The sequence below is a fragment of the Elephas maximus genome, chromosome 22 (genome assembly GCF_024166365.1).
Source record: "Elephas maximus indicus isolate mEleMax1 chromosome 22, mEleMax1 primary haplotype, whole genome shotgun sequence".
NCBI classification, from domain to species: domain Eukaryota; kingdom Metazoa; phylum Chordata; class Mammalia; order Proboscidea; family Elephantidae; genus Elephas; species Elephas maximus.
In genome coordinates this window covers 31,940,266-31,967,055 of record NC_064840.1, presented here as the reverse complement: position 1 = coordinate 31,967,055, position 26,790 = coordinate 31,940,266, and the positions used below count along the sequence as shown (strand labels likewise).

General features: G+C 38.8%; 1 pseudogene; it reads right to left on the bottom strand.

Annotated features, from left to right (window-relative positions):
- Window positions 1-4,210: 4,210 nt before the first annotated feature.
- LOC126065447 (ras-related protein Rab-9A-like) lies at window positions 4,211-4,933 on the bottom strand (annotated as a pseudogene).
- Between the last annotated feature and the right edge of the window lie 21,857 nt (window positions 4,934-26,790).

The window sequence follows — 26,790 nt, the reverse complement described above, 5'->3', positions numbered from 1 at the left end:
TTTGGTTTCTTGCAGTAGTGTTTTCTAGTTTTCTTTGTATAGGTCTTATACATTCATGATTTGATTTATTCCATGTAGTATAATTTCTTAGGGGCTATTATAAATGGTATTGTTTTCCTGATTTTGTTTTCCTGATTTCCTTTTCATAGTTCTCTTCACTGCTGAATAAGAAACCAACTGATGCTGAATCTTTCTATTAGTTCCAATAGATTTTTCCTGTAGTCTTTTTGGTTCTTTATGTACAGTATCATATCATCCACAAATAAGGACAGTTTTACTTCTTCATTACGAATATGGATGCCCTTTATTTCTTTTTCTTCCCTCATTGCTCTAGATAGAATTTCCAACACAATGTTAAATAGGAGTGGTGATAAAGGGCATCCTTGCCTTGTTTCTGTTCTCAAGGGGAATGTTTTCAATCTCTCTCCAACAAGAATGATATTGCCTGCTGCTTTTATATACATTATCTACATTATATAAATGTATATATTTATATACATTTTATATATATTATGTTGAGGAATGTTCCTTCTATACCTATCTTATGGAAAGCATTTTTTAGGAATGGCGTTGGACTTTGTCAAATGCCTTTTCTGTGTCAATTGAGATGATCATGTGATTCTTTCATTTGTGTGGTGTATTATGTTGATTGATTTTCTAATGTTGAACTATCCTTGCCTACCTGGTATGAATCCAACTTGGTCATGGTGTATTCTTATTATTATATTTCATATGATGCTGAATTCTATTGGCTAGATTTTTTTTTGAGAATTTTAGCATCTACATTCATGAGAGATATTGGTCTGTAATTTTCTTTTCTCTGTGGTGTCTCTGACTGCTTTTGGTATCAGAATTTTGCTGGGCTTATAGAATGAATTTGGCAGTAACCCTTCCTTTTATATGTTTTGAAACAGTTCAAGAAGTACTGATGTAAGCTCTTCTCTGAATGTTTGGTAGAATAATCTAGTGACACCATCCAGGCCAGAACTTTTTGTTTTTATTATTGTAAGCAGTATTTTTTATTTTTATTTTTTTATTTAATAAACTATTTTAATGATTTAAATTAAATATACATGCAGTATCACCACTTGAATTTAGAGGCTGAATACTCGAGATTATAAAGACCATTAGGGTAGACACTATCTTATATAAAATATCTTCAGTCTGCTACTGCCACAACAGTATTTTTTTTTAATTACCTTTTCAATCTTGTCTCTTGTCGTGGGTCTGTTCAGATTTTCATCTTCAGTGTGTGTTAGTTTGGGTAGGTAGTGTGTTTCTAGAAATTTGTCCATTGCCTCTAGGTTTTCCAATTTGTTGGAATATAGATTTTCAGAATTCTCTGTTAAGATCCATTTTATTTCAGTTGGGTCAGTTGTAATGTACCCCACTTCATTTCATATTTGGGGTATTTCTTTCCTCTTCTGTTTTCCTTTTGTCAATTTGGCCAGTGGTTTCTCCATTTTCTTGATCTATTCGAAGAACCAACTTTTGGTTTTGTAGATTGTTTCTATTGTTTTTCTATTCTACATTTCCTTTATTTCTGCTCTGATCCTTATTATTTCCTTTCTTCTGGTGGCTGTGGGCTTCTTTTGCTGTTCTATTTGTTCAAGTTGTGTAGCCAATGTTTTGATTTTGTCCCTTCTTTTTTGATGTGTGCACCTATTGCTATAAATTGACCTCTGAGCACTGCCTTTGCTGTGTCCCAAAAGTTTTGGTATGATGTGTTTTCATTCTTGTTTGATGCTAGGAATTTTCTTATTCCACCTTTGATTTCTTCTATTACCCCGTAGTTTTTAAGCAGAGTGTTATTCTTTTCCATGTAATTGATTTTTTTTTTTTTCCTTGCTCTTCCTGTTATTACTTTCTACTTTGGTGGTGGTGTGATCAGAGAAGATACTTTGTATTATGTCAATTTTTTTTTTTTAAAACAGGTGAGTATTTTTAATGTAAGATTAGGAAATTTCAGTGAGGCATAATAGCACAAATCACAAGGGAACGATTTAATACATTTGGCTACATTGAAATGTAAAACTTCAATTTCATTTAGAGTATACACAAAAGTAAAAACTACTGAGTTGGTAAAGATATTGAACTATTAAAGATATTGAGATGAATGTTAAAAGATACTGAATAGGAGAAGTAAAGGTTGAAAAATGGGATATGAATAGGTAATTCATAAAAAAGAAACTCAGAATAACCAATACACATAAGAAATTATGCTTAATCTCACTATAATAAAAAAAAATTTTTTATAGTTCTGGGAAATGCAAAAATTTTAAATGAGATATTTTTATGGTGGTCCAAACCACAATCGTCCTTTGTCTGGATCATTGCAATAGCTTTCTAACATGTCTCCCTGCTTCTTTCATTGCCTCCTTACAGTCTGTTCCCAACACAGCAACCAGAGTGATCCTTTTAAAACATAAATCTAATCATTCCTCTGGTCCAAATCCTCAAATGGCCTTTTATGTCACTTCAAGGAAAAGCCAAAGTTGTCACAATGGCACCATATACACCCTCTCACTCCATTACTTTTCCGACTTCATTTACTACTACTCTTTCCCTGTGCTTTATACAAAGTAAGTTCCCTATAAGTATTTGTAAAATGTATGAATAAATTTTATCCCCAATTGTTTGGGGAAAAAAAGTCTGATAAATGTCAATATATGGAGACACAGAAACTCTCATACACTACTGGTCGAGTCTAAATTTGTACCAAGCTTTGGAAAGCAATTTATAAATAAAGATGAGCACATTCTTCCTCCAGACAATTCCTCTTCTAAGTAAGAGTATACTGTGGAGAAGTTTTCACATGTGCACAAGGAAAGACTTTAAGAGAGTGTTCATTGTAGCCTAGCTTCTTGTTGTGATTAGCTATGTCCAGTGGTTCCCAAGAGACCTCATGCACAAGAGGATCAGACTGTTGTGAGCCATAGGGTTTTTTTTTTTTTTTTTGGTACTGCATTAGATTTTAATCTTTAATACCTAACATTATTGCTTTTGGAAAGTTTCCCCTCCTATCAAGAATGGGACACTAATTACATAAAAATATACACATATAAAAAGTAGTTCTCCATTTTCCTGGAAAAAATAATCCAAGGATAACTTCTAGAATATTCAAGTTTTCCATTTTAATTATAATTAAAATCTGGGTCATCTAATTTTCTTAGCTCTGTAACATTTAAATTAAAGAGACATTATTAGACAGCCATTACAATTTAGAAATGTAAGGTGCCATTATTCAGTAAAGAGATACCTCATGAATGGACGTGCCCCTTCTCCCACCCATTAATGAAGCAGCAATATCCACTGTTGTTGTTGTTAGGTGCTGTCGAGTCAGTTCCAACCCATAGGAACCCTATGTACCACGGAATGAAACTCTGCCTGATCCTGCGCCATCCTCACAATCATTGCTGTGCTTGAGCCCATTGTTGCAGCCGCTGTGTCAATCCATCTTGTTGGGGGTCTTCCTCTTCCACTGACCCTGTACTTTACCAAGCATGATGTCCTTCTCAGGGACCAGTCCCTCCTGACAACATGTCCAAAGTATATAAGACACAGTCTTGCCAGCCTTGCTTCTAAGGAGCATTCTGGTTGTACTTCTTCCAAGACAGATTTGTTCGTTCTTCTGGCAGTCCATGGTATATTCAATATTCTTTGCCAACACCACAATTCATAGGCATCAACTCTTCTTCGGTCTTCCTTATTCATTATCCGTCTTTTACATGCATATGATGTGATTAAAAATACCATGGCTTGGGTCACGTGCACCTTAGTGTTCAGGGTGACATCTTTGCTCTTCAACACTTTGAAGAGGTCCTTTGCGCAGATTTGTGCAATGTAAAGTATCTTTTGATTTCTTGACTGCTGCTTCCATGGCTGTTGATTGTGGATCCAAGTAAAATGAAATCCTTGACAACTTCAATCTTTTCTCTGTTTATCATGATGTTGCTCATTGGTCCAGTTGTGAGGATTTTTGTTTCCTTTATTTTGAGGTGTAATCCATACCAAAGGCTGTGGTCTTTGATATTCATTAGTAAGTGCTTCACGTCCTCTTCACTTTCAGCAAGCAAGGTTGTGTCATCTGCGTAACACAGGTTGTTAATGAGTCTTCCTCCAATTCTGTTGCCTTGTTCTTCTTTATATAGTCCAGCTTCTCAGATTATTTGCTCAGCATACAGAGCAAATAGGTATGGTGCAATATCCATTAGTTTAACTTTGTTAGTAAATGATACCTTCCTGCAAACACTAATTTATCCACGCTCATACTTACGTTGTGCATAGGCGTGAGTTGGTTAGAATGCCCCAGCAATATCTTTAATAAGCAACAGCAAGACGAGCTAGGCTTGGGCTCCCAGTGCATATTTACTGTGTCTGTCTGAATCCAGTGATTCAACTTATCCTTGATAGTGAGAATTCTTTGAACTGCCTCCTCAAATGCCGCTGTGACACTAGTGGCATTTTTTGCAATTGTTTCAAAGTAAGGATAGTCGCTGTTGTCCCTGCACCAGTCTTGGGCTTCTTCTGCAGGTGCTTGTCAATCGCTTTTGTCTATCTTGTTACTCAAAACCACACAAGGAAAGCTTTCTGGCTCTCTTCACATCTGATAATAGATGAACTCTTTCTTCTAATTACTCAAGTCCTGGAAGCTTTAAGAATCATCAACACTAAAAGAAAGTAGGCAACAATCATAACCTCTGTCAAACAGCATCCTCAGGCTCCTGAATTGCTCCTGACTGGCTGGGTCCCAAATGTGCATGGCAACAAAATGTCCATCCACCTCCAGATTTTTACTTAAAAGTTTCATACCTATTGTATGGAACAGCTGGGTTTCAAATTTATTCATTACATATCTGTTCATAAGAGAACTCTTCTCAACTCCACCATCTCCAAGGAGAATTACTTTAAAAAGCACTGATTTTCCAGCCATTGTTAATCACCAGATCTTTGACTTCAGAACCCTAATTGTTCAGTTCAATCATGATCATCACCTCCTGGGGTTGGTGGAAGGATTCACTCAGACAAAGGCTGTGAAGTTGGTCATCACAATGCCAGGCTCATGACAGGAGTGGAGATGTTTCTGTGGAAGCTGCTCGCGGCCACACGGAGGACACACAGTGAACTCCTGGCAGACCTGTCCAGGTGTGCTCTTTGATCATTTCTTCTGTCTTCTTACCCAGTCAGAAGTCACCAACGACCATCATGTCAGCGTTGCATATTAGAGGCAGAACAAGGATTCTCAGTCCTTGTATGTTTGCAGTTTTTCCTAACGATTCCCAAATCTGCCTTCGTGTGTAATTTCCTGGAGTATTTTGAGCCGGCTTGGCAAGGCAGGTCCTGGTGTGCGCCTTTGCTTGGCCAACCAAATAAAGTTTTTCGTTTTGCTTTCACCCCACTCATATGTCAGTGTTGCACCAGCGAGACCTGGATCACCAGTAACAATGAGGAATTCATGATATATCGGAAGGATGGTGGTGGTTCAGTGGTAGAATTCTGTTCTTTTGTTTGGGAGACCTGGTTCGATCCCTGGCCAAAGTACGGTCTGTCGGTGGAAGCTTACTTGTTGCTGAACAAGTTTTAGTGGAGCCTACAGACTAAGAAAGATTTGGTGATCTACTTCCAAAAATCAGCCAACAAAAATCCTACAATCACAATGGTTTGATACCCAACTGATCACTGGGATGATGTTTGGGGTCCCCATGAATTGGAGGCCTTTTGGATGGTAGCTAAAAACAATGTTATATCAGAGTATCAAACTTCAGGGGTGATCCAGGTGCCACAGCCTTTGAAATGGGGGAAAATATATATATATATATATATATATAAATAATTTATTTTTGCTGTTGACACTACACCCAAAAACCCAGTTGACACTATACACAGCAAAATTAGCTTTGGGCTAACAGGCTTCTGGGGCCCTTCCAGTCTCAGTCAGACCATTAAGTCTGTTTTTGTTTTTTTTTTCCTAGAATTTGAGTTCTGCACCCCACTTTTCTTCTGCTCCATCAGGGACTCTCTGTTGTGTTCCCTGTCAGGGCAGCCACTGGTGGTAGCCAGGCACCATCTAGCTCTGTTTCAGGCTGTTCGAGCCTCAGGTTTATGTGGCTCTTTCTCTTTGACTCATATTTTCCTAGTGTCTTCATTGTTCTTCATTCTCCAGTGGGTTGGAACCAACCGATGCATCTTAGATGGCCACTTGCTAACGTTTAAGACCCAGACGCCACTCACTAAAGTGGGATGCAGAACATTTTCTTAATAAACTTTGTTATGCCAATTGACCTAGATGTCTCCTGAAACCATAGTCCCTAGACTCCCGCCCCCTCTATTCTGTCCTTGGAAGTCTTTGGTTGTATTCCGGAACCTTCTTAGCTTTTGGTTTATTCCAGTTGTGCTGACTTCCCCTGTATTGTGTGTTGTACTTCCCTTCACCTAAAATAATTCTTGTCTACTATCTAGTTAATGAATACCTTTTTCCCTCCCTCCTCACCCTCGTAACCATCAAAGAATGTTTTCTTCTGTGTTTAAACCTTTTCTGGAGTTCTTATAATAGTGGTCTCATACAATATTTGTCCTTTTGCAACTGACTGATTTCACTGAGCATAATGCCTTCAAGATTCATCCATGTTATGAGACATTTCAGGGATACGTTGTTGTTCTTTATCGTTGTGTAGTATTCCATTGTGTGAATATACCATAATTTATCAATTTGTCTGCCAGTGGGCACCTAGGTTGTTTCCATCATTTTGCTATTGTGAACAGTGCTGCAGTGAACATGCGTGTGCACATCTCTATTCGTGTGAAGGCTATTGTTTCTCTAGGATATATCCCAAGGAGTGGGATTGCTGGATTCTATGGTACTTCTATTTCTAGCTTTTTAAGGAAGTGCCAAATTGATTTCCAAAGTGGTTGCACCATTTTACATTCCCACTGGCAGTGTATGTGTTCCAGTTTCTTCACAACCTCTCCAACATTTTATTTTGTGTTTTTTGGATTAATGCTAGCCTTATTGGGGTGAGATGGTATTTCACTGTAGTTTTTTTTTTAATAATTTTTATTGTGCTTTAAGTGCAAGTTTACAAGTCTGTCACATATAAGCTTGTATATGCCTTACTACATACTCCCATTTACTCTCCCCCTAATGAGTCAACCCGCTCCCTCCTTCCAGTCTCTCCTTTCGTGACTGTTTTGCCAGTTTCTAACCCTCTCTACCCTCCCATCTCCCCTCCAGACAGGAGATGCCAACACAGTCTCAAGTGTTCACCTGAAACAAGTAGCTCTCTCCTCATCAGCATCTCTCTCCAACCCATTGTCCAGTCCCTTCCATGAATGATGAGTTGTCTTCAGAAATGGTTCCTGTCCTGGGCCAACAGAAGGTTTGGGGACCATGACTGCCGGGATTCTTCTAGTCTCAGTCAGGCCATTAAGTCTGGTCTTTTTATGAGAATTTGGGGTCTGCATCCCACTGTTCTCCAGCTCCCTCAGGGGTTCTCTGTTGTGCTCCCTGTCAGGGCAGTCATTGGTTGTGGCCAGGCACCATCTAGTTCTTCTGGTCTCGGGATGATGTAAGTCTCTAGTTCATGTGGCCCTTTCTGTCTCTTGGGCTCATAGTTATCGTGTGACCTTGGTATTCTTCATTCTCCTTTGATCCAGGTGGGTTGAGACCAATTGATGCATCTTAGATGGCCGCTTGTTAGCATTTAAGACCCCAGACGCTACACTTCAAAGTGGGATGCAGAATGTTTTCATAATACAATTTATTTTGCCAATTGACTTAGAAGTCCCCTTAAGCCATAGTCCCCAAACCCCTGCCCATGCTCCGCTGACCTTCGAAGCATTCAGTTTATCCCTGAAACTTCTTTGCTTTTGGTCCAGTCCAGTCGAGCTGACCTTCCCTGTATTGAGTATTGTCCTTCCCATCACCTAAAGTAGTTCTTATCTACTACCTAATCAGTAAATAACCCTCTCCCACCCTCCCCGCTCGCGTAACCACAAAAGAATGTGTTCTTGTCAGTTTATACTATTTCTCGAGATCTTATAATAGTGGTCTTATACAATATTTGTCCTTTTGCATCTGACTGATTTCACTCAACATAATGCCTTCCAGGTTCCTCCATGTTATGAAATGTTTCACAGATTCGTCACTGTTCTTTATCGATGCGTAGTATTCCATTGTGTGAATATACCATAATTTATCCATTCATCCACTGATGGACACCTTGGTTGCTTCCAGCTTTTCGCTATTGTAAACAGTGCTGCAATAAACATGGGTGTGCATATCGTGTAAAGGCTCTTATTTCTCTAGGATATATTCTGAGGGGTGGGACTTCTGGGTTGTATGGCAGTTCTATTTCTAACTTTTTAAGGAAACACCAGATAGATTTCCAAAGTGGTTGTACCATTTTACATTCTCACCAGCAGTGTAAAAGAGTTCCAATCTCTTCGCAGCCTCTCCAACATTTATTATTTTGTCTTTTTTGGATTAATGCCAGCCTTCTTGTACTGAGATGTAATCTCACTGTACTTTTCATTTGCATTTCTCTAATGGCTAATGATCGAGAGCATTTTCTCATGTATCTGTTAGCCGCCTGAATATCTTCTTTAGTGAAGTGTGTGTGCATATCCTTTGCCCACTTCTTGATTGGGTTGTTTGTCTTTTTGTGGTTGAGTTTTAACAGAATCATATAGATTTTAGAGATCAGGCGCTGGTCGGAGATGTCATAACTGAAAATCTTTTCCCAATCTGTAGGTGGTCTTTTTACTCTTTTGGTGAAGTCTTTAGATGAGCATAGGTGTTTGATTTTTAGGAGCGCCCAGTTATCTGGTTTCTCTTTGTCATTTTTAGTAGTTTTTTGTATTCTGTTTATGCCTTGTATTAGGGCTCCTAACGTTGTCCCTATTTTTTCTTCCACGATCTTTATCATTTTAGTCTTTAGGTCTTTGATCCACTTGGAGTTAGTTTTTGTGCATGCTGTGAGGTATGGGTCCTGTTTCTTTTTTTTGCAAATGGATATCCAGTTATGCCAGCACCATTCGTTAAAAAGACTATCTTTTCCCCAATTAACTGACACTGCGCCTTTCTCAAATATCAGCTGCTCATATGTCGATAGATTTATATCTGGGTTCTCAATTCTGTTCCATTGGTCTATGTGCCTCTTGTTCTACGAGTACCAGGCTGTTTTGACTACTGTGGCTGTATAATATGTTTTAAAATCAGGTAGAGTGAGGCCTCCCACTTTCTTCTTCTTTTTCAGTAATGCTTTACTTATCCGGGGCTTCTTTCCCTTCCATATGAAGTTGGTGATTTGTTTCTCCATCACATTAAAAAATGTCTTTGGAATTTGGATTGGAAGTGCACTGTATGTATAGATGGCTTTAGACATTTTTACTATGTTAAGTCTTCCTATCCATGAGCAAGGTATGTTTTTCCGCTTTTGTAAGTCCCTTTTAGTTTCTTGCACTAGTACTTTGTAGTTTTCTTTGTATTTATTCCTAATTATTTTATCTTCTTGGGGGCTACTGTGAATGGTATTGATTTGGCGATTTCCTCTTCGATGTTCTTTTTGTTGATGTAGAGGAATCCAAGTAATTTTTGTATGTTTTTCTTGTAAACTGAAACTCTGCCGAACTCTTCTATTGGTTTCAGCAGTTTTCTGGAGGATTCCTTAGGGTTTTCTGTGTATAAGATCATGTCATCTACAAATAGAGAAAATTTTATGTCTTCTTTGCCAGTCCAGATGCCCTTTATTTCTTTGTCTAGCCTAATTGCTCTGGCTAAGACCTCTAGCACAATGTTGAATAAGAGCGGTGATAAAGGGCATCCTTGTCTGGTTCCTGTTCTCAAGGGAAATGCTTTCAGGCTCTCTTCATTTAGAATGATGTTGGCTGTTGGCTTTGGCTTTGTATAAAAAAAAAAAAAAAAAAAAAAATTTTTTTTTTTTTTGGCTTTGTATAGATGCCCTTTATTATGTTGAGGAATTTTCCTTCAATTCCTATTTTGCTGAGAGTTCTTATCATGAATGGGTGTTGGACTTTGTCAAATGTCTTTTCTGCATCAATTGATAAGATCATGTGGTTCTTGTCTTTTATTTTATTTATACAGTGGATTACATTAATGGTTTTTCTAATATTAAACCAACCTTGCATATAAATCCCACTTGGTCGTGGTGGATTATTTTTTTTTGATATGTTGTTGAATTCTATTGGCTAGAATTTTGTTGAGGATTTTTGCATCTACGTTCATGAGGGATATATGTCTGTAATTTTCTTTTTTTGTGGTGTCTTTACCTGCTTTTGGTATCAGAGAAATGATGGCTTCATAGAATGAGTAAGGTAGTATTCCATTATTTTCTATGCTTTGAAATACCTTTAGTAGTAGTGGTGCTAACTCTACTCTGAAAGTTTGGTAGAACTCTGCAGTGAAGCTGTCCGGGCCAGGGCTTTTTTTCTTGGGAGTTTTTTGATTACCGTTTCAATCTCTTTTTTCGTTATGGGTCTATTTAGTTGTTCTACTTCTGATTGTGTTAGTTTAGGTAGGTAGTGTATTTCTAGGAATTCATCCATTTCTTCTAGGTTTGCAAATTTGTTAGAATACAATTTTTCGTAAAAATCTGACATGATTCTTTTAATTTCAGTTGGGTCTGTTGTGATATGGCCCATGTCGTTTCTTATTCAGGATATTTGTTTCCTTTCCTGTATTTCTTTAGTCAGTCTGGCCAATGGTTTATTAATTTTGTTAATTTTTTCAAAGAAACAGCTTTTGGCTTTGTTATTTCTTTCAATTGTTTTTCTGTTCTCTGATTCATTTAATTCTGCTCTAATTTTTATTATTTGTTTTCTTCTGGTGCCTGATGGGTTCTTTTGTTGCTCACTTTCTATTTGTTCAAGTTGTAGGGACAGTTCTCTGATTTTGGCTCTTTCTTCTTTATGTATGTGTGCATTTATCGATCTAAATTGACCTCTGAGCACTGCTTTGGCTGTGTCCCAGAGGTTTGATACAAAGTATTTTCATTCTCGTTGCATTCTATGAATTTCTTTATTCCCTCCTTAATGTCTTCTATAACCCAGTCTTTTATGAGCAGGGTATTGTTCAGTTTCCAAGTGTTTCATTTCTTTTCCCTGATTTTTCTGTTATTGATTTCCACTTCTATGGCCTTGTGGTCTGAGAAGATGCTTCGATGTTTTGGATTCTGCAAAGGTTTGTTTTATGACCTAATATGCGGTCTATTCTAGAGAATGTTCCATGTGCACTAGAAAAAAAAGAAGAATACTTTGCAGCTGTTGTGTGCAGTGTTCTGTATAAGTCTACGAGGTCAAGTTGGTTGATTGTAGCAATTAGGTCTTCCGTGTCTCTATTGAGCTTCTTACTGGAAGTCCTATCCTTCTCCAAAAGTGGTGTGTTGAAGTCTCCTACTGCAATTGTGGAGGTGTCTTTCTCACTTTTCAGTGCTGTTGAAGTTTGTTTTATGTATCTTGCAGCCCTGTCATTGGGTGCATAAATATTTAATATGGTTATATCTTCCTGGTCAATTGTCCCTTTAATCAATTATGTAGTGTCCTTCTTTATCCTTTGTGCTGGATTTAACTTTAAAGTCTATTTTGTCAGAAATTAATATTGCCACTTCTGCTTTTTTTTGATTGTTGTTTGCTTGATATATTTTTTTCCATCCTTTGAGTTTTAGTTTGTGTCTCTAAGTCTAAGCTGTGTCTCTTGTAGGCAGCATATAGACGGATCATGTTTCTTTATCCACTCTGAGACTCTCTGTCTCTTTATTGGTGCATTTAGTCCATTTACACTCAGTGTAATTATAGATAAGTGTTTAGTGCTGTCATTTTGATGTCTTTTTGTGAGTGTTGTTGACAATTTCATTTTTCCACTTACTTTTTTGTGCCAAGACATTTTTGTTTGTAAATTGTGTGTTCCTCATTTTCATAGTAGTCGAATTTATGTTTGTTGAGTCGTTATGTTTTTCCTGGTTTTTATGGTGAGTTGTGGAATTGTTAGATCTCTTTGTGGTTGCCTTAATATTTACCCCTATTTTTCTAAATAAAAACCTAACTCGTTTCATCCTATATCGCCTTATTTTCCTCTCCATATGGCATTTCAATGCGTCCTGTATTTAGTTCCTCTTTTTGATTATTGTGATCTTTTACATAATGACTTCAATGATTCCCTCTTTTGAGCATTTTTTTCCTTTTAAAATTAATCTTAATTTGTTTTTGTGATTTCCTTATTTGAGTTGATATCAGGATGTTCTGTTCTGTGACCTTGTGTTGTGCTGGTGTCTGATATTATTGATTTTCTGAACAATTTCCTTTAGTAATTCTTGTAACTTTGGTTTGGTTTTTGCAAATTCTCTAAGCTTGTGTTTATCTGTAAACGTTTTAATTTCACCTTTATATTTGAGAGAGAGTTTTGCTGGATATATGATCCTTGGCTGGCAGTTTTTCTCCTTCAATGCTCTATATATGTCATCCCATTGCCTTCTTGACTGCATTGTTTTCGCTGAGTAGTCTGAACTTACTCTTATTGATTGTCGCTTGTAGGAGACCTTTCTTTTATCCCTGACTGCTTTTAAAATTTTCTCTTTATCTTTGGTTTTGGCAAGTTTGATGATAATATGTCTTGGTGATTTTCTTTTTGGATCAATCTTATATGGGGTTCGATGAGCATCTTGGATAGATATCCTTTCGTCTTTCATGATGCCAGGGAAGTTTTCTGCCAACAGATCTTCAACTATTCTCTCTGTATTTTCTGTTATCTCTCCCTGTTCTGGAACTCCAATCACATGCAAGTTATTCTTCTTGGTAGAGTCCCACATGATTCTTAGAGTTTCTTCATTTTTTTTTAATTGTTTTATCTGATTTTTCTTCAACTACATTGGTGTCAATTGCCTTATCCTCCACCTCCCCCACTCTGTATTCCAATTGCTCGATTCTGCTCCTCTGACTTCCTATTGAGTTGTCTAATTCTGTAATTTTACTGTTAATCTTTTGGATTTCTGAATGCTGTCTCTCTATGGATTCTTGCAGCTTATTAATTTTTCCACTATGTTCTTGAATACTCTTTTTGATTTCTTCAACTGTTTTATCAGTGTGTTCCTTGGCTTTTTCTGTAGATTGCCTTATTTCATTTCTGGTGTCATCCCTGATATCTCGAAGGATTCTGTATATTAGTTGTTTATATTCTGTATCTAGCAATTCCACGATTGTATCTTCATTTGGGAAAGATTTTGATTTTTTAATTTGGGGAGCTGTAGAAGTAATCATGGTCAGCTTCTTTATGTGGTTTGATATCGACTGCTGTCTCCGACCCATCTATAAGATATTGAAGTATTTTATTTTATATTTGCTCACTGAGTCTTATCTTGTTTTGTTTTCTTTCAGTATATGTAGATGGGCTACTAGATTGCACTGTCTTGATTGTTGTAGCCTTTGAATCACTTATGTCCTATTACCAGCTAGTTTGGCCTGTTACCACATATATAAGCCTACGATTCCATTCACTATTCTTGAGTAGGATCTGATTTTGGGTCACCAAGTGTGTGGTGTAGACTGTCACCTATTCACTTAGAGGAGTAGTGGTGATAGTTGTGTACACCAGATTTTAGCAGCAGCACACTCCAGCAGGGGCAGGATGCTGACAGGCTTCCCCCATGTGTCAATGAGGTAGGAGTGTCTCTATTCCTAAAGCACTTTGGTGGGTGGGCTCTGCATCTGCACCTTAGGCACCCCATGCATGTACCTCTATAGATTGGTAGGTGTCACTATCCTCAGTCCCCTATGGCAGGGGCTAGGTGGTTTGGGTGGAGCTTCAGCCCTCAGTTTGCCATTGTGGGTCAGTGAGGGCTCTGTTTAATAGGTAGAGATATCAGACCTGGGAAACTTGTCTGTCCAGTAATCTGCTAAAACAATTACATTCAGATCACTATCAGAATTGCCTTTGCATTATAATAGCCAACTTGTTCCCTGTAGGGGTGAAAGCCCAAGACTGTGGATCTCATATGCTTGGCTGGAGCTGGTTCTGTATTTTTAGTCCAATTTCATTAAGTCGGGGAAGGATTTTTGGTCCCTGGGTTTTTTGTAGCTGCTTCTCTCATGCCAGGAGAATTGGTTAGGAAAAGACAAAAAAAAAAAAAAAAAAAAAACCGCAGAGCAGTTCTCTCTCTGACCCAGGAAATTCCAATGTTAATGAAGCCACCTGGGAAGGCGAGGGGAGGGATGAGATAGATAGGCGAGAGTAGCACCCAAGAATATAGACAAAGTTACTTATCTTGCTTGGTGATGACTGTTTTATCTGAGATTCCCCAGGGGTGTGTAGCCTGTGTGCGTTGGCTGGGTCGAGATTTCCCCCCAAGGTCAGGCCCTCGTCCTGTGCTTGTGCTGTCTCAGAAGCCGTGGTCAGTTCCTCCGCTCCCAGTCCAAAGCCCAGCGCCAAGGTTCCCCAGCTGGGACGCGACACTCCAGGCTCCAAAACCAGTCGTTGCCTCCCAGTAACTTCTCCTCCTTTCAGCCGCGTTGCTGCGCTGCCTGTGTGCCCTGGCTGAGCTTCCCCGAGGCAAATTCTGGTGGCTAGGGCTGCGTCCCGTGTTTGCACTGTTCCAGGATGCCAAGCTCAGCTCCCCTGCGCCCTGTCCAAAGCCCGGCACCAAGGTTTTCTGACTGGGATGTTGGTTCCAGGCTCCGAAAACAGTCACTGCTTCCCCGTGGTTGCTCGCTCTCTCATTAGCCGTGTCAGTGTGCAGCCTGCTTGCACTTGCTGAGTCTCTGTCACTCAGGCCAACTCTTTAGATCTGTGTTTGATGGTCAGGGTTCATAGATTGTCATGCATAGATCTATTCACTTGTTTTTCTGAGTCTTTGTTGTAAGAGGGATCCGAGGTAGTTTCTACCTAGTCAGCCATCTTGGCCCCGCCTCTTCACTCTATGTCTATGTTTTGGCTTTTCTTGATGGTTGCTTTGTGGTCTAAGATGTGGTCTATTCTGGAGAATGTTCCATGTGTGTTGGAAAAGAATGTGTACTTTCCTGCTGTTGGGTGTGGTGTTCCACATATGTCTATGAGGTTATGTGGGTTGATTATAACCTTTAGATCTTCTGTATCTTTGTTGAGTTTCTCTCTAGATGTTCTTCCTTATGGAGAGTGGTACGTTGAAGTCTCCTGATTTTATTGTGGAACAGTTGAATTCCTTTTTCAGTGCTGTTAGACTGTGTTTTATGTATTTTAGTGCCCTGTCACTGAGTGCATAGATCTTCATGGTGGATTCTCCCTTAATTATTGTATAATGTTATTCTTTGTATTTTATGGTGGATTTTTTTTTGTTTTAAAGTCTGTTTTACCTGAGATTAGTACTGCCACTCCTACTCTTTTTTGTTTGCTGTTTCCTTGATTTGTGTATATCTATATACTTTTTTATATACTTATTACATCCTTTGATTTTTAATATAGTTTCGTCTATGTGTCTAAGGTGTGTCTCTTGTGGACAGCATATTGATGGTTCCAGTTTTTTTTTTTTTTAATCTATTCTGCCACACTCTGTCTCTCTATGGGTGCATTTAAGCCATTTACATTCACTGTGATTATTAATAGCTGTGAGTTTGTTGCTGTCATTTTCTAGTGCTTTTTTTGTAGTGCTGACGTTTTCTTTCTTCCTCTTACTCTACTCTGCTTAATTCTTCTTCTTTGTGGATTTCTTTTTTCATTTCTTTCATTTCTGTAGATTTTGTGATTACTGAGACCTCCGTTTTTCTTCTATATTTTTTATTTTGAAGAGTAGTTTTGTTAACTTTTTTTATGGATTGAATTGTGTCCCCCCCAAAATATGTGTGAACTTGATTAGTCCATGATTTCCACTCTTATGTGCTTGTCCTCCATTTTGCAATATTCTTATGTGCTATAAATCATCAATTCTTCCTGTGATTAAAGGGGATTAGGGTAGGATAAAACACCCTTGCTCAGGTTGCATCCCTAATCCAATGTAAAGAGAGTTTCCTTGGGTTGTGGCCTCTAACGCCTTTTGTTTTACAAAAGATAAAAGGAAAAGGAAGCAAGCAGAGACTTGGAGATGTCATACCGTCAAGAAAGCAGTGGCAGGACTACAGCATGTCCTTTGGATCTGGGGTTCTTATGTGGAGAGACTCCTTATTCCAGGAAGTTTGACCTTTTAAAAGTGAATTCATTCATGCTGTTTTTAAATCTGTTGTTGTTGGTAGTACTGTTATGGTGATTTTTAACTGACAATGACCCCGTGATGGAGTAGGACTGCCTCATAGCACTTTCTAAGCTGAAATCTTTATGGAAGCAATTCGCCAAGTCTTTCTCCCGTATAGCTCCTGGTGTGTTGGAACCACCAACCTTTGGGTTAGCAGCTGAGAGCTTATCTATTGTGCAACCAGAGCTCCTTTTTTTAAATATAATCTGGATAAAATTTTAAATTATTTGTTCGAGAAATATTTGGTAACTCAGGAATGGTAGAAATGAATGGGATGTCATTTCACATAAAAAATAGTATCTCTATTCTCAATGTGTCAGCTTTGTTTCTTTTTACTTTGAAACCACCACTATTTATTGACTTACTGGGTGGGTTACAAGTCATTTTCCCTCCTACAACTTGTTTTCAAAAACAGAGAATAATAACGTGGTTCTGGGGTTCAGTTTTTGAAGCAAAATATTTACTCATAAATGACACACTTGTACACATAAAAGCACACATCTAAATAGCAGCATGTCTGAATATTGGAGAATAGAGAACATTCGGTCTGAAAATTCTGTGATAAGCTGTTTCCATGGTCATGTTGTGATATACAACTTGCCCTCTCTTCTCTCTCTCACTCTGTGGGCTGAGGTTTTAAGGGTTGGCAGCACATAGAAAAGTTCTTGCTTTCACACCACTTTCATCTAGGATGGGAAATATGAATTGCTGCTTAAGAGGTATGTTCATTGACCTTTTGAATGCTGCCCCTCCGAATGGGCTAGGAAAATTTTCTTGAAAAGTATTTTCACTTAAAAAAAATTCTCCTCTTCATACAGCCATGCACAGTTTTAAAAGTCTTTTATAGATTTGTTTTATACTCTAATTTACATATTTGATTCTTCTATCAAGCAGGTTGCTGGTAAAACTTTATCTCCCTTAGAAAAATGTACTACTTCGTATATATCCTGTACCTCTCACCTCCTCATTAGGTACTCTCAGGGGAAATATGGCAAGGTCTATTTTAATGCTGTTTTGACCTCGTCAAGAACCTACTAAAATTATTAGTTTCAGAGTTTTGGAGTAATCTGCAATTGTTGTGAAGTGTAGGGAGCCATTTCACAGAATGAAGTCTACCTACTTTTGCTTTTAATATATTTTCCTTCTACCCTATATCCTGAAATGTATACTTAGTTTGGTACTTGAGGACATGTTGCTTCCATTCATATAACTACCGAAACAACTCATAGGAATGTGTGTGTCTAGGCATCAGTTTTGAAAAGAAACACGCATTTACTTTTATACATGGGAGTTATCCAAAACTCCTATTTGAAGGAGAATCAATTCTACCTATCACCCAACCCATTCACTTCCCAGAGATAAGCATGGAGAAAATATGGTGAATGTTTATCTCAAGTACCCAATGAGTAGCCAGTCTGTCAACACACAGTGGTAGGAAAATTGGGTAACGAAATGATAGAGCCCGGAAGCTAATTAAGTACACTAAGAAGCTAGAAAAAAGAATGAGTCTCGATATTGTTTTGATGTAACGTGTGACTTAGTCCTTTGAGACTTCCCTGGGAGATCTTTCTAAAAGCTATGCTACAGGCATTGCAATGACTTGGTAACTTTGTATTTTCAGGCACCTATAGTTATGAGCAGTAAAAAATGCCAGATGATATTGTTTCACAGGTTTTAGAAAACAAGAGGTTTTATAATAGATCATGCCCCTTCCCCAGTAAACTGGTGTTTATCTCAGTTGACCAGTTGTCTGTTGACCAAGGGCCAGACAACCCATTCATTCTGGAGAACAATCCTGCATACTTTGGCAGAGTGGCCACTGATTGTGGACTCATGCAATCACCAGTAACTTTCTTTGACACCTTATCTGATTAATTCAGTACTGGTTAGGATTAAGAGACAGCGCTGTTTTTAGGCAAAGCAGCCGTGTGCCAGGTAAAGAGCAATGGCGTGGGATGTCAGAATCTTGGCTTTGAATGCAGCTCTAAGTGTTCAACTATGAGATCTCAGGCAAGATATTTCACCTCTCGTGAACCTTCTGGAGCATTTACATTGTACACATTACATACTGTAACACATCCAACCTTCACCACAGACATAATCCTGGCTTCTTTACTATCCTCACTCACGGGGGGAGAAAGTGAGGTGCAGAGATGAATGTGACCAAGGTCATGAACTCCTAAGTGGAAGAGCCAAAATGTCCAACCAGATGTGGCTGTAATGCTGATGCTCTGAACCAATGATCTGCACTCAACACTCAGTCATGGGATCATTAGTACAGTACAAAAGAGTTTCAGCATCAGTAAATATGCCTCAAAGTACCCAGGCCTACAAAGATCACAAACACTGTGCATCATTAGAAGGTAGCCTCATTGTGCACGCAGCCCAGGCAGCTATCAGTGCGTATCGCCACAGACATGTCACAGTCATTAGCATGAAAAGCACATAGAAACCACACATGCTTCTGGTCAGCTCGCAGATTCTGAACGTTCAGAGGCAATACTTATGCCATTCTTGTCAATTTCTGCCATTGCTGGTGTCCTCAGCAACTGAGCAAAAACAAAAATCAAGAAAATATTTTAGTGGTAATTGATAGTATTATCACCATGAGAATTACAAATGCTCAAATGCTGCCAACACCTCACTCCAGGACAAATAAGAACTACAAGATCCACTTGATTATTAAACTGGTGTCCAGCACATTTCTCCCAACTCCCTTGCACAACTGAGTTAGAGACCTCAGCCAGTACCACCCCTCCTTAATGAACTATTCCAGTATTGGTTGGCTAGTACCTGCATGGATAAAAAAAAAAAAATTTTTTTCACCTCAAAATGATTTCCCAGGTAAAGAACTACTGCTATGTTTCCAGAGCCCCTAGCTACGCTGGATTTTTTTTTTTTTTTTTTTTTGTCAGTGTAGGATCGTGTCCTTGGGGTTAGTGGCTGTCTGTGTGTGTCTCTGTATTGTGACTGTGAAACTGCATGGGAGTATGTGTGAGTGTGAGTCTCTCTTCAGGAGATATGTCCCACTTACACAGCACAATAGTCAGTGTCAAATTTCTCCAAAAAATCCCCAACATTAGGTTGTTCAACTTTCATCACAGCTGTACCTTGACAATAGTTCACTGACTCCACCCCTCTGATAGAGACACTGAGGTGCAGAGATGAATGGTCCCAATAATTGAGCTCCTAGGTGGAAGGGCCAAAATGTGTACCCAAGTGTTGCCCCCAGTAATGATGCTCTGAACTTCTGAACCACACTTCTTTCTCAGCCATGGGCTCATCAGTCACTGTGCAAGGGAGTTCCAGTCTCCATGTATATGCCTGGAAGTACTCAAGTCTACAGAGATCCCAAATCCTGCCCATTATTGTACACTGTCCCCTTGGTAACATAACCAGGGAAGCTACAAGAACATTTTAATACAGATGTTGCCATAGTCATTACTATGAAAACCCATACAAAGCCCACATGCTTTTCTGAGTAGCCACAGATCCTGAGAGTTAAAAGTCAAGAAACAGAAGAACTGGTTCAACCTCTGTCAGTGTTGTGGTTGCTCCCGACTACCTGGCCAAAGCAGATAAGCATCAAGGTGATAGTGTATTTGATGACATTATAACCACAGCCCTAGAAATGCTCACACCATGTGAGCTTCATACCCCAGGGACACTGACAGATAAGAACTCACAGTTGTTGTTGTTAGAAGCCATCTAGACAGTTCCAACTCATAGAGACACTATAGGACAGAGTAGAATTGCCCCATAGTTTTTGCAAAGAGTGGCTGGTGGATATGAACTGCTAACCTTTTGGTTCTCAGCCAAGTCTTAACCGTAAGGGCACCAAGGCTCCACAACTCACAGTACCACCTGGCTATTAACCTGTTGTCAGAAACCCTTGTTGTAACTCTCTTGGTGCTGGGTTGTAAACCCTCAGTGTGCAAACCCTGCATCAACCTGTTAATGAACTTTCTCACTGTTGGCTAGCACGATCATGGACAGCCACTTCTCCCAATGAATACACATACAATTTACAGTAAAAAGAAGAAGAAGAAGAAGAAAGAAAGAAAAATAAGAAAAGTCAGGAGTTACAAGTCATATGCTTAATGATGGTTATGTTTAAATGATAGGATATCAGTATTTTCCAACCTCTTTTAGTGGATTATACTTGATGATCTATATGATAAAGAGAAATAATGAATGAATACAATAGAATGTTATGCTTAGAATTTAATCCTGTCCCCAAATAAAAGATTGCTTTTATGCAAATCCACATGCCATACAACCAAGGATGAATGCAGTTGCAGCATATGTGATACGTGATGCCATGGAGGATGGCATGGTCTGGAAGATACCAGAGAATACTGGCAATTTAGCTGGGCTTCAAAACGGGACTGTGTCATTGAATCACAGAGTGCTTTCAATACTGGTTGTAGACTGAGTCATGCTGCTTTAAATTCCTACAAACTTAGTTACAATAATACTAAGGACTCTGTTTTTTATTTCTTTCATCTTAATCTCCTCTGCCGTTGCTCTTCCAACAAACAGGATGACCCAATAGCAGTTCCTATTTTAACAAACACACACATAAAATCTTGCATGTTTTCAAAAATAAGCAAATAAATTTCTCTGGAAAATTAATATGTACTGCCATGAATATACTGAGTTACTGTGTCCTCCCAGGTTCCCTGGATGACTCATTCAAGAACGTACCCACACACACTGAGGACAAGGAGGTCCCATCCACTGCCAAGGTGAGGCTGTCAATCTTTGTCTGAGGTAGAAATGTAGCTTTCTTGGTTTGTTTCTTTTTCATTTCGTATCAGATAAACAAGCATGGTGAAGTACATTATAGATGATAGATTATTCGGGAGGGCTGGAGAGAGAGACATTAAGGGGACCCTCTTACCAACTGGTACTTGATTCATGAGGGTATTCAAAAATGATACTGCCAGGTCATAAACTATGGCAGGGAGTATTTTCTTCATTAGAAAATTTGCCCTGGATTAAGGATTTTGTAATTACCATGAGAAATGGACTTGAAATATACATCCTCCAGGAATAGCTCATGCCTTTTCCACAGGTGTCCTTTATCATTTGTCTTGGGGCTTTGATTCAATCAATGTGTCACATGTAATTTTCAAAAAAATTTCAGGAGAACAAAAGACCTGTGCAAACATTATGAGTCATCCTGGGATCCTCATAGTGTTTTCTTTTCTGTAACTGCAGGTCATCACAAGAGTCATCCACGTCGGTACGTATTCTACTGTCACTTGCTGAGGAAAATCTTGATAAGAAAGGCAGGGCTTCCTTGCTGGCTTCGGTCTGTAGAGCCACTCCAATTTGAGATTCCTAGTGGGAATGTTGGGTTTTTTTTTTTTTTTATTAACTTTTATTAAGCTTCAAGTGAACGTTTACAAATCCAATCAGTCTGTCACATATAAGTTTACATACATCTTACTCCGTACTCCCACTTGCTCTCCCTCTATTGAGTCAGCTCTTTCACAGTCTCTCCTTTCATGACAATTTTGCCAGCTTCCCTCTCTCTCTATCCACCCATCCCCCCTCCAGACAAGAGTTGCCAACACACTCTCAAGTGACCACCTGATATAATTAGCTCACTCTTCATCAGCATCTCTCTCCCACGTGCTGACCAGTCCCTTTCATGTCTGATGAGTTGTCTTTGGGGATGGTTCCTGTCCTGTGCCAACAGAAGGTCTGGGGAGCATGGCTCCCGGGATTCCTCTAGTCTCAGTCAGACCATTAAGTATGGTCTTTTTATGAGAATTTGGGGTCTGCATCTCACTGATCTCCTGTTCCCTCAGGAGTTCTCTGTTGTGCTCCCTCTCAGGGCAGTCATCGATTGTGGCCGGGCACCAACTAGTTCTTCTGGTCTCAGGATGATGTAGGTCTCTGGTTCATGTGGCCCTTTCTGTTTCTTGGGCTCTTAGTTGTCGTGTGACCTTGGTGTTCTTCATTTTCCTTTGCTCCAGGTGGGTTGAGACCAATTGATGCATCTTAGATGGCTGCTTGTTAGCATTTAAGACCCCAGATGCCACATTTCAAAGTGGGATGCAGAATGTTTTCATAATAGAATTATTTTGCCAATTGACTTAGAAGTCCCCTCAAACCATGTTCCCCAGACCCCCGCCCCTGCTCCGCTGACCTTTGAAGCATTCATTTTATCCCGGAAACTTCTTTGCTTTTGGTCCAGTCCAACTGAGCTGACCTTCCATGTATTGAGTGTTGTCTTTCCCTTCACCCAAAGCAGTTCTTATCTACTGATTAATCAATAAAAAACCCTCTCCCTCCCTCCCTCCCGCCTTCGTAACCACAAAAGTGTGCGTTCTTCTCAGTTTTTACTATTTCTCAAGATCTTATAATAGTGGTCTTATACGATATTTGTCCTTTTGCCTCTGACTAATTTCACTCAGCATAATGCCTTCCAGGTTCCTCCATGTTATGAAATGTTTCGCAGGTTCGTCACTGTTCTTTATCGATGCATAGTATTTCATTGTGTGAATATACCACAATTTATTTACCCATTCATCCGTTGATGGACACCTTGGTTGCTTCCAGCTTTTTGCTATTGTAAACAGAGCTGCAATAAACATGGGTGTGCATATATCTGTTTGTGTGAAGGCTCTTGTATCTCTAGGGTATATTCTGAGGAGTGGGATTTCCGGGTTGTATGGTAGTTCTATTTCTAACTGTTTAAGATAACGCCAGATAGATTTCCAAAGTGGTTGTACCATTTTGCATTCACACCAGCCGTGTATGAGAGTTCCAATCTCTCCGCAGCCTCTCCAACATTTATTATTTTGTGTTTTTTGGATTAATGCCAGCCTTGTTGGTGTGAGATGGAATCTCATCGTAGTTTTAATTTGCATTTCTCTAATGGCTAATGATTGAGAGCATTTTCTCATGTATCCGTTGGCTGCCTGAGTATCTTCATTAGTGAAATGTGTGTTCATATCCTTTGCCCACTTCTTGATTGGGTTGTTTGTCTTTTTGTGGTTGAGTTTTGACAGAATCATGTAGATTTTAGAGATCAGGCGCTGGTCGGAGATGTCATAGCTGAAAATTCTTTCCCAGTCTGTAGGTAGTCTTTTTACTCTTTTGGTGAAGTCTTTGGATGAGCATAGGTGTTTGATTTTTAGGAGCGCCCAGTTATCGGATTTCTCTTCATCATTTTTGGTAATGTTTTGTATTCTGTTTATGCCTTGTATTAGGGCTCCTAGGGTTGTCCCTATTTTTTCTTCCATGATCTTTATCGTTTTAGTCTTTATGTTTAGGTCTTTGATCCACTTGGAGTTAGTTTTTGTGCATGGTGTGAGGTATGGGTCCTGTTTCATTCTTTTGCAAATGGATATCCGATTATGCCAGCACCATTTGTTAAAAAGACTATCTTTTCCCCAATTAACTGACACTGGTCCTTTGTCAAATATCAGCTGCTCATACGTGGATGGATCTATGTCTGGGTTCTCAATTCTGTTCCATTGGTCTGTGTGCCTGTTGTTGTACCAGTACCAGGCTGTTTTGACTACTGTGGCTGTATAATAGGTTCTGAAATCAGGTAGAGTGAGGCCTCCCACTTTCTTCTTCTTTTTCAGGAGTGCTTTGCTTATCCGGGGCTTCTTTCCCTTCCATATGAAATTGGTGATTTGTTTCTCTATCCCCTTAAAATATGACATTGGAATTTGGATCGGAAGTGCGTTAAATGTATAGATGGCTTTTGGTAGAATAGACATTTTTACTATGTTAAGTCTTCCTATCCATGAGCAAGGTATGTTTTTCCACTTAAGTATGTCCTTTTGAATTTCTTGTAGTAGAGCTTTGTAGTTTTCTTTGTATAGGTCTTTTACATCCTTGGTAAGATTTATTCCTAAGTATCTTATCTTCTTGGGGGCTACTGTGAATGGTATTGATTTGGTTATTTCCTCTTCGGTGTTCTTTTTGTTGATGTAGAGGAATCCAAGTGATTTTTGTATGTTTATTTTATAACCTGAGACTCTGCCAAACTCTTCTATTAGTTTCAGTAGTTTTCTGGAGGATTCCTTAGGGTTTTCTGTGTATAAGATCATGTCATCTGCAAATAGTGATAACTTTACTTCCTCCTTGCCAATCCAGATACCCTTTATTTCTTTGTCTAGCCTAATTGCCCTGGCTATGACTTCAAGTACGATGTTGAATAAGAGTGGTGATAAAGGGCATCCTTGTCTGGTTCCCGTTCTCAAGGGAAATGCTTTCAGGTTCTCTCCATTTAGAGTGATATTGGCTGTTGGCTTTGCATAGATGCCCTTTATTATGTTGAGGAATTTTCCTTCAATTCCTATTTTGGTAAGAGTTTTTATCATAAATGGGTGTTGGACTTTGTCAAATGCCTTTTCTGCATCAATTGATAAGATCATGTGGTTTTTATCTTTTGTTTTATTTATGTGATGGATTAATGGTTTTTCTGATATTAAACCAGCCTTGCATACCTGGTATAAATCCCACTTGATCATGGTGAATTATTTTTTTGATGTGTTGTTGGATTCTATTGGCTAGAATTTTGTTGAGTATTTTTGCATCAATGTTCATGAGGGATATAGGTCTATAATTTTCTTTTTTTGTAATGTCTTTACCTGGTTTTGGTATCAGGGAGATGGTGGCTTCATAGAATGAGTTGGGTAGTATTCCGTCTTTTTCTATGCTTTGAAATACCTTCAGTAGTAGTGGTGTTAAGTCTTCTCTGAAAGTTTGGTAGAACTCTGCAGTGAAGCCGTCCGGGCCAGGGCTTTTTTTTGTTGGAAGTTTTTTGATTACTGTTTCAATCTCTTTTTTTGTTATGGGTCTATTTAGTTGTTCTACTTCTGAATGTGTTAGTTTAGGTAGGTAGTGTTTTTCCAAGAATTCATCCATTTCTTCTAGGTTTTCAAATTTGTTAGAGTACAATTTTTCGTAGTAATCTGAAATGATTCTTTTAATTTCATTTGGTTCTGTTGTGATGTGGTTCTTCTCGTTTCTTATTCGGGTTATTTGTTTCCTTTCCTGTATTTCTTTAGTCAGTCTAGCCAATGGTTTATCAATTTTGTTAATTTTTTCAAAGAACCAGCTTTTGGCTTTGTTAATTCTTTCAATTGTTTTTCTATTCTCTAATTCATTTAGTTCAGCTCTAATTTTTATTATTTGTTTTCTTCTGGTGCCTGATGGGTTCTTTTGTTGCTCACTTTCTATTTGTTCAAGTTGTAGGGACAGTTCTCTGATTTTGGCTCTTTCTTCTTTTTGTATGTGTGCATTTATCGATATAAACTGGCCTCTGAGCACTGCTTTTGCTGTGTTCCAGAGGTTTTGATAGGAAGTATTTTCATTCTCGTTGCATTCTATGAATTTCCTTATTCCCTCCTTAATGTCTTCTATAACCCAGTCTTTTTTCAGGAGGGTATTGTTCATTTTCCAAGTATTTGATTTCTTTTCCCTAGTTTTTCTGTTATTGATTTCTAGTTTTATTGCCTTGTGGTCTGAGAAGATGCTTTGTAATATTTCGATGTTTTGGACTCTGCAAAGGTTTGTTTTATGACCTAATATGTGGTCTATTCTAGAGAATGTTCCATGTGCTCTAGAAAAAAAGTATACTTTGCAGTAGTTGGGTGGAGAGTTCTGTATAAGTCAATGAGGTCAAGTTGGTTGATTGTTGTAAGTAGGTCTTCCGTGTCTCTATTGAGCTTCTTACTGGATGTCCTGTCCTTCTCCGAAAGTGGTGTGTTGAAGTCTCCCACTATAATTCTGGAGGTGTCTACCTCACTTTTCAATTCTGTTAAAATTTGATTTATGTATCTTGCAGCCCTGTCACTGGGTGCATAAATATTTAATATGGTTATGTCTTCCTGATCAATTGTCCCTTTTATCATTATATAGTGTCCTTCTTTATCCTTTGTGGTGGATTTAAGTCTAAAGTCTATTTTGTCAGAAATTAATATTGCTACTCCTCTTCTTTTTTGCTTATTGTTTGCTTGATATACTTTTTTCCATCCTTTGAGTTTTAGTTTGTTTGTGGCTCTAAGTCTAAGGTGTGTCTCTTGTAGGCAGCATATAGATGGATCGTGTATCTTTATTCAGTTCGTGACTCTCTGTCTCTTTATTGGTGCATTTAGTCCATTTACATTCAGCGTAATTACAGATAAATAAGTTTTTTTTTAATAACTTTTATTAAGCTTCAAGTGAACGTTTACAAATCCAATCAGTCTGTCACATATAAGTTTACATACATCTCACTCCCTATTCCCACTTGCTCTCCCCTCTTGAGTCAGCCCTTTCAGTCTCTCCTTTCTTGACAATTTTGCCTGCTTCCCTCTCTCTCTATCCTCCCATCCCCCCTCCAGACAAGAGTTGCGAACACAATCTCAAGTGTCCACCTGATATAATTAGCTCACTCTTCATCAGCGTCTCTCTCCCACCCGCTGACCAGTCCCTTTCATTTCTGATGAGTTGTCTTCGGGGATGGTTCCTGTCCTGTGTCAACTGAAGGTCTGGGGAGCATGGCCGCCGGGATTCCTCCAGTCTCAGTCAGACCATTAAGTTTGGTCTTTTTATGAGAATTTGGGGT